Genomic DNA, 9,421 nt, shown 5'->3' on the forward strand with positions numbered 1-9,421 from the left:
AAAATAGGAGGTGGGGATTTTTTCAGGACTGGCTAGTTTCAGTGTCTTTTGATAAAAATGCTAATTTCATTTCTGATCGTATTGCTTATTCCACATCGGTTGCAAGAGCTTTGGCTAACCTGTGTTGTGAGCTGAGTAGCGGGACCACTTTATGTTATGTTTTGTTTTCTGTTGTGAAGACCTTTTTCATCTATGAAATTACAAAGTATTAAAATTAGATGATGGAATTTGAAAATCAGTAGTTAATTTCTTATCACTATGTGGGTAATGCCTTAAACAATTGGTATTTATATTCTTACCAGTACTCATATTGGTTTCATGTTCTCACCAGTTGATTTAGCCTTTCCTGTCAGCAAGTAGTACAGGTTTTTCCTCTGGAAATGACTAATCAGCTGATTTATATTGGTAAGAACATCACATTGTCATGTTAATAATAATGGTTTAATAATCGATCACTTATCAGAGATTAATTACCTCTGTGGATTTGTTTATTTAAAACAGTAAAGCACGTTATAAATCATGAAGTAGACAATACAGCAAATTTACTGGCATTTTTTGTGTGCAGTTTAAAAATTAACTGCAGACTAACTGCAATCCAAAGTTGTACAAACACAACATATAGCATCTTTAAAGGTGTCTTATGTTAAAAACAAGGTACACATAAATCAGTTGTATTTGGCAAATGTTCCTTATAGTAACTTCAGCACCTTATACATATTGTGTTATAACTTTAACAGTAGAAATGTGCTGGTAATCATCTCCATTACTCCCTTGGTCATACCAGAAGTGTAAACATTTCCCTTAATCAACAAAATGCTCCATTTATTCCTGTTATCCAGAACAACATCAACAACAACAAAGACTTTTGCCCAGGTATCTTTAATAAACTCAAAAATAACTTATTTATTACAAACAAACATATTCTCACAATAAGTGGCAAAACTCTTTATTAACTAAATTACAACTCAGTGTCAAAATATGTCACCATAATCCCAAATACATACGTCCATACAACAAAAAACATAATATGATTCTGCAGAAACAATATGGGTCATTTTTTAAGAGGTCAAATGGGGAAAAGCACTCAGTTCTTTTCAATGATCTGCCTATGGTCTGTACTCAAAGGATAAAAGAAAGATTTCTCATGGTCCAGTCAAAATCACAGTGCTGCCAGCCATAGAATTAATGGGATCCTTAAATCAAATTTCAATTCTGGTGAAGAGTCAATTAGAATTAACAGTTCACCTTTCAGAGCTTAAGACGAAGTTAAAGATATTGATTTCTGGAATTTTTCCAGGTTCCTGGGTGAGACTTTATTGAGAGAGACATGTGAAACTTGTCTTTCTGAATGTTTTTTTTCTTTTTTCAGGACAGAGAAAAATATTTCTCTTTGTGCTATCAGTTTCTTGGGTGTTTGTTCCTTCAAGTGAATCCCCTATATGTGTACAGAGAAAAAGTAACTTCAGTTCAGAGATGGTTGCTACGAAATCTTCATCACATTGGCCCCGTATCTTCAAAACCAGGTTTGTCAAGGATGTACAGCCATCAAATCTGTCTCTTATTTCTTTTAAAAACCTTGCCTGTCTGCCTTTCACAAAGTATTCTAATATGCAGTAATCAACAGGTGAACTACAATGCGTTTTCACTTTTTAGTTCCAAGAACTACATAGTAAACCCTCTTTCAACAAGAAATTGTTCAAATCCCCCCAATCATTTCTAGCTTCCTTCACATAATTATATTTAAAGATGCTGTATTCTCAATACTAAGTTCCAATGTGGCCTACACAGCTGCAGGAAAAAGAATTCAATCCTCAAAGCTCTCTGCAAGTCAACTTGCAGCAGATGCCACAGCTCAGTTAGTACCATTGTAGTAAAGTACAGACTGTAGAAATAGGTCTCTTTGAACATGTTCAGGGAATTGTGTCAGTGGATCTGAAGATTTTCCCTCTTCTCAAAATCACCATCTTCAATTTCATTTAATCCAAGCAGCTCAGTAGAAAAAATACAAAACATTGTCATCTCACCACCAGCTTTTTGAATGCTCCTTCTATGTATTTTCAGCAAATTGTGATGGGAGTCCGGGAGTATCACATGTTGCCTCATTTAGATGGATACGTTGAGTGCATTGGAAAGCCCAGAGCAGCAAATGAGAGTAGAATCATGACTAAATAACTTTCTGCCTTCTTTTCCTGAAATCTCCATCTGGTAATGGGCATTCTCCACAGACACAGATCAGGAAACCCAGCAAGAAAGATTCTTGTCTCGTGTTTCACACTTTATTTTAATTTAAATTCAATTTCTCCTGTTGTATTAAAGATTAATTTTAGAAAGCAATTCTGTAATTTGGTTACATGTCTATTTACATCCAAAATGTTATAATAATCCATTGCTAACTTCATGCATTTGGTAGCAGTATTGAATCTGCACCAGAAGGCTGGTGAGAAAGTTTTATTCCAGGACATGGGATTCTAATCCAGGAAGACTTTTCAGTTTAGTAGTGGGGGATGTTCCATATTTTAGGTGTGATGTTAACTGCTTTCTCAGATTAAAACTCTCATGATGCTAGTATTATGAACCAGACCAAACCCCACAAAATATACGAAGAAGATAGTCTAGACCCTAAATTTTTCTTATTTTAAACGTCGGTGTAAAGTGTTGCATTCCAGATGCAATTCGATTGGTCAAATTGCTCAACGTTAAACAAAAAACACTTTATTTTTATGTAACTGTTAAAATACAGACAAAATAAAAATGAAAGAAAAGAATTGGCTTAACTGTGTCTCTACTGAAATCTTTAACAAAGTAATATAAATATTAACTACTCATTAACTGTTCCAATATAGTTACATTCCATAAACACACCCTTGGCAAAGGCAAATTCAGTAAAACAGATTGTCTCACATGCAATTCTAGCAGCAGGAAGAGAACCCCAGCTTTAGCTGTAACAGAATTAGGAATAAGAACTTGGCACATCCAGCGTCAAAACCCTAGCAACTGGAGAAACCCAAAACAAAAAATTTTAGTTCTGTAGGAGCTTGACTCCGCCCAATTTAAAAAATAATCTATGGCCTCACAAGCTGTTTACTTTATTGGCTTTGAGCAGACTGCTCAACACTTCTGTCTCAACCTTTCTTTCATAAAAAAAAGGACAAAATACCCCTCTTAAAGCTATAGTATTGTATCACTGGTTAAGGAGAAAATACCTAGCCAAAATTTGTCTCTTAGCTAACATCTTCAAAAATCAGAATTGCATGTGTAATGGCGTGCTACAATAGAGACATTGATAATGTACAGAACACTGCAAATGAGAATGTTATGAAATGGATAAAGTATATCAACAGAGGGGATTACAACTGTGAGCCTCAATAAAAGGATGGAGTGCAACAGAAAAAGCAACTGAACACATTCTATCTATGATGAAATTACCACTTTTAGATAAGTACACTAATGATGTAATTTCAGAATGAGAGTGGATTTAACAGACAATTCTCTAACTGAGATTCTTGTAATGAGAGTGGATGTTTTACAAAGGTTATAACTCCGATATACATTTAAAGTACTGCATTCTACAATGTTACAGATCAAAAACTGAACACGATAAGCGGAATGGTAATTCTTTATACATTTAAATGTTTTTATGTTATTAAAAGCCATATGTCCAAAGTGATGCAGCAGAGAGAAAATGGTTCTACTGAGAACTTTATAAAGTGAAATGATTATGGAATCTGTGTGTTAAATTAAGCTAAACTGAATCTGTTCCGATGAAAAGTCAAATTCCTGAAGCGATAACTCTATTTCTGTCTCGACAGATGCTGCCACGCTTGCAGAATGTTTTCAGCACTTTCAGATTTCAGATTTACGGGTACTATATCTAGGAGTTTCATGGCTAACATGTATGACAACAGAAGAAATAAGAGCAGATTAGGTCTGATGGCCCTTTATTCCTGCTGTAGTTTTGTGTGTGCTTACACAAATTTAGCAATATCACATTAGAACTAGTAAATTAGGCGTAGGCGTTATTTATTTGAAAATATACTGCAGGATTGCCTAGCATTCAGTTTTGTTATAAATGTTCAGTAACATGCTACAGGAAAGCACAGATGCATGCTTATCATTGGAGATAGTCACTGCCTGGCATTTATGTGTCACTGAAAATTTGCCACTTGTCAGCCCAAGCCTGGGCATTGTTCAGCTTGTTGTATTTGGCAATAGACTGCTCCAGTATTCGAGGAGTTGCAAATGACGCTGAACATCATGGCATCAGCAATGAACATCTCCACTTCTGACCTGTTGGTGGAGGGAAAGTCATTAATGGAGCAGCTAAAGATGATTGTGTCCAGGACATAACACTGATGAATTCTTCCAGAGATGTCCTGGAGCTGAGATGACCAATCTCCAACCACCAGAACTATCTTCCTTTCTGCCAGGTACAACTCCAAACAACAGCAAGTATTCCCCTCAATTCTCATTGACTTCAATTTTGCTAGAGCTCCTTGATGCTACACTCAGCCAAATGCAGCCTTGATGTCACTCTCATCTCATCTCTGGAATTCAGCTCTTTTGTCCATGTTTGCGCCAAGGCTGTAATGAGGTCAGGAGAAAAGTAGCCCTGGCAGAATGTGAGCTGAATGTCCATTACTAGGTTATTGCTAAGCAGATGCTGCTTGATAGCACTGTTGATAACTCCTTCCATTGTCTTTACTGATGATCGAGAGTAGACAGATGGAGCGGTAATTGGCCTGGTTGGATTTCTCCTGCAATTTGTGCACAGGACATATGTGGACAATTGTCGGATAGATGCCTGTGTTGTAACTGTTCTGGAATAAATTAGAATAATAAAATAATCATTACACAGCATGAAAACAGATTGTTCAGGTATACTCTCCAAGGTTGCAATTTGTTGCTGATGGTTGGACGGTTTGGTCCATATCAGTCAGTTGTTAGTGGGAATCCTACCAATAAAGTGCCATCAATAAATAATGATCACTCCCCATTTTGAGAAGGGACAATAATTAGCTCCGTATTTTCAGAGTAGTAGAATGCATTCTACGCAGGCAGAAAGGCTTCCATCAAAGCCAAAGTCTTAGAAAGTGTTCAATAAGTATTGATATATAAGATAGGACCATCAAAAATCAGTTTCAGAGAGATTGGGTTTATTATAAGAGAGAGAGGCTTAAAGAGTAGAGAGACCCAGGAAAAGTTATTGGTGAAGACAGAAAAATGTTTATTTCATAGCATGCAAAACAGACTGTTTTGCTCCACTCCTCAATGTTGCTTGGTATGAATTACAAATTTACAAATTCTAAAGAAATTATAGAAAATAAAAAGGAGCAGGGCACTTCTCATACCCAAATGTTACACAAATGTAAGGATCAAATTGGTGCAGTTGACAGTTTGTCTGATAATGAACAGAACAGTTCAGATCATCAATAAGAGGCCATTGAAGGACAATTGACAAAACTAGGTGCTAAAGAGAAATATCTACCAGAATAGGCTATTCATTGGAGAAATGCAACTATTCTGTGTAGACCAGGGAAGGTCATTGGAAGATATAAAAGCTGGATGAATGAACAGGATGAGGGGTGGTTGATTAAGCTCATAGATTGGGAACATGAAGCACAAAGATGGAAGACAAGAAAATACACAGTAAGTTTAAACAGTGGATCTGAAAATGAACATGTCCCTAGAAAGAGATATTAGACCATTAAAGGGAATCCTATTAATACGAGAGGGAGATCAAACAGTAGCAGTCCAGAAAAAGACAGATGCAAGCAAAGGACATAGTTTAACGAGATCAAGAAATATATTACAGCCCAGAAATACCCACCAGGAGCAGAAGCTTATATGATCAGAAAGTCTTAGTAGTCATGAACAAACTGGAAGTCAACAACAATCCCAAGCTACAAGGATTACAAAATTGGAGAGAATTTGCAGTGTACGCAGAGTTACCAGATAGATGACAACTAGCCCAGCCACTTAGCTAGATATGGTGCAAAAAATGTTTCCCTATGGGATTCAGAAGGCTAAAATAATCCTGGCAGTACAGGGTTTTGAAGAAAACCGGGAGACAAAGATATAAGCGTATATTCACCAGTAGCACAGAAAGAAATTTTTGAAATACTCTTGGCTTTGTGACCACTATCCAGTTGATGATCAAATGATATTAAAGTGCATTTCTAAAGGGGGATCAGCTCACGAGGGAAGTAGTGCTTCATCCTCCAAAAGAGGCACTAAATGCAGTCAGTACACTCTGCAAGTTAAATTGTGTGTAGGTGAATTATATGATGCTTCGAGAATTTAGTACTTCTCAGTAATGTATATCTTATTAAAATTGGACTGTCTTCAATCAAAGTAACCACAAAACCTTAAGATGCACATTAATCAGCTTTTGTGGGATGGGAACGAATGATTTGGAAAAGAATGCCATAAATGGGATTAAAGCAGAATTCAAAACCTTTCAGGCATTTAAGAACATGGGATTGGAAATCGGGCAGAAAGAATCAAGCATCACTTTGCATTAGCAATCTTATTCATAATATGTTAGCCCCATTGCTTCACAAAAAGATGCAGCAGCTTCCAAATCTGAAATAGAAGAATTGAGAACAAAAATTGAAGTTGCTGAAAAGCTCAGCATGTCTGGCAGCATCTGCAAAAAAAAAATAAGAGTTAACATTTCGGGTCCAGTGACCCTTCCTCGGAACTCACTGCCATATCTCTTCTAGGCATGCCCACCTTGAAGAAGTTATGCTCCTCTCTCCGACGGGATTTCTGTTCCAATCGTCTTGTCCACCGACATTGATTTCACTGTGAGTCCTGGTATTTGACCAAGTATTTGATAAAACTCGTTTCCATAACCATATCACGTAAGAGTTCTGAGGAACGGTCACCGGACCCAAAACGTTAACTTTGATTTTTGCTTCACAGGTGCTGCCAGGCCTGCTGAGCTTTTCCAGCAACTTCAGTTTTTTTCCCTGATTTACAGCATCTGCAGTTCTTTCGGTTTTTATTTAGAAGAATAGAGAAGTTTGATTGGGAAGCTGAATTGGTTAGACATCCAAACAAAGCTAGTTTTGGAGCATTAGAATTGAATGCGACTGTGAAAAAAGGTTAAAATGATACATATTTTTGAGAAAAAAATAATGTTGAAAACTTTGAAAAGTGGAGCATTGTGTTTTCAAATTTCCATCATCGGGAGATACTCGGTACATGGAATTTGTTGCTTTTAGTATTGGTTTTTATATAAATCTATGGTGGGCTTTTGATTGCAGAACAGTTTATAATTTTTCTGTGGGAAATGAAGGTAACATTATTCTTTATTTTGAGAAACTCAAAAGATGTGAGGAGTCATAAGAGGTACCAAAGCAGCAGGAAGATTCGCTCATGATGATGCAGTAGATATGATGCTTTTCTTAGCAAAAATATTGGAAATAACTATAGTCATTTACACCAATACCCTTTGAGTGCTAAGTCAGTAATAAAATCATTATGAAATAAAGTACACACTATGAAATGTATGAAGGAAAGGAAGATAGAAGATCAATATTGAAGTTTTAAAATAGATACTGGAGAATAGAGAAATCTCCAAATTGAAATGGGTAAATAGCAGCAGTCAGCTATCAGCTGGTTTTACAAAGAAAGGAACAAGCACTAAGAAATTTATGAACATAGCAGAAAAAGGATTCTTGAAACTTTGCAAAAATGGAATACGATATTTTGTAATTTTGTCTTGTTTGTTTATTTATTGTTGATATATTTATAGATTTATTTAAAATGAGAAAAGGGTAAATGTTATCATCTAATGTAATCTGATATGATGTCTGAGTCCTAATGGAGTGAGAGAACAACTGATGGAAAAATTGATTAAAGGGTTAATTGGGTGTGAATTTGTTGTACAAATGAGTAATCAGTGCGATGTCTGGTTTGTGGAGTTTGGTTGACTGAGATAAAGCTCCCATGGGAAGTGCAGTCTTGGACTCTGTTTAAAAACATTTATCTTTTGGTGCATAGCACCTGTGCAGTCATTAAGCTCCTTTCAGAATGCATCCTGATTGAGTTTTGCCTCGAGAAGTATATTTTACCAGATGCAACAAAGTTTGTGTTATCTCCCATAACATAAGAAACTGATTATGGATATTGTGGTTTTGAAGAATCAAACAGATGCTACTACAATTACATTCAAATATTACATTCACAAGCACATAGGTGTCTGGGCTAATGGCAAACCATTAGATTTCGGCTGAGACATGTCATGCTTCAAGTGATCAAAGTAAGATGGAGTATGAAGCCTTTATAATATCAGGTCACATGCAATGATACAACGAGGTTATCACGAACCTGTCTTTTGAAGATGCACAGATGCATTTGTCCGTTAAAGGCATGCCAACATACTGACCTTGTGACATAACACAATATATCGGGGTCCTCAGGGTTACATTCCAAAAGTTTATCTCTTTGATAAATACTCTCATTTCTTTCACTATGTTTGATTTGATGATTTTCTTATCTACCCTAAACAGTTTAAACACTCAAAATCCTTTGCATAAACAGTGCATTACCATCAAAGTTATGTAACCAACACAACTACCCCACTTATCACCTACTAAACTATGAAACCTGAGCATCCTTCAACCTGTTGCACCTTTGAAGCACTTTCTTCCGCCTCAGAAACACCTTTGGATACAGTTCGGCCATTTATTCCAGGAAGTATTCACCTTTCTTTTAAGAACTACAGGTATAATTTTGAGGAATGAAGGTTATATTTAGCTCCTGCAAGACTTGCAAACACCTGGACTGCCTGCTGAGCAAGCTGACAGTAATCAATATGTTAAGTAATGGGCTGCATGTTGCTATCATAGCAATGAGCAGGCAACATTAAAGTAATCAGATCTCATGATCCACCCTACCAAAAATTACCGCAATCCAATTTTTAGCCTTCTATTTCTTTCTTACTCCTTGTTTATTTGTATTCAGATTCATGCTGTGATTTACAGTCTTGATACTTTGCTTGTTCCTTTTGAATTTATCTGCGTCTGAATCCTCATTAAATTTTCATAAACGTCTGTGGAGTATAATGGAGACAAAGTAGCATTTATAATAATGTTTGAGAAATTCCTCAGAGGTGTTCCTGCTTCACTCACATCCTAGCTAGTAATGTACTGTTCGTGCACAGGCTTTCTGTTCCCTTAAAAAAATTATAGTGTTGGGGACTATTTAGAGCACTTTCTCAGCCTATGAAGTTCAATACAAGCGTTAGTTTTTTTACAGTTTTTGAGATAAAGTTTGTAACTATCACTGGGGTTTAGAACAATAAAATTGGATGACTCAGGTTTATGGGATTCATTTAGCTGCCTCTGCTTCCTCACTGTGCAACTATTCCTCAAATAATTTTCTTTGGGGGAGAGACACTTAATTTTGATCTGTA

Source organism: Rhincodon typus, chromosome 14, assembly GCF_021869965.1.
Source record: "Rhincodon typus isolate 14 chromosome 14, sRhiTyp1.1, whole genome shotgun sequence".
In the NCBI taxonomy this organism is placed as follows: Eukaryota; Metazoa; Chordata; class Chondrichthyes; order Orectolobiformes; family Rhincodontidae; genus Rhincodon; species Rhincodon typus.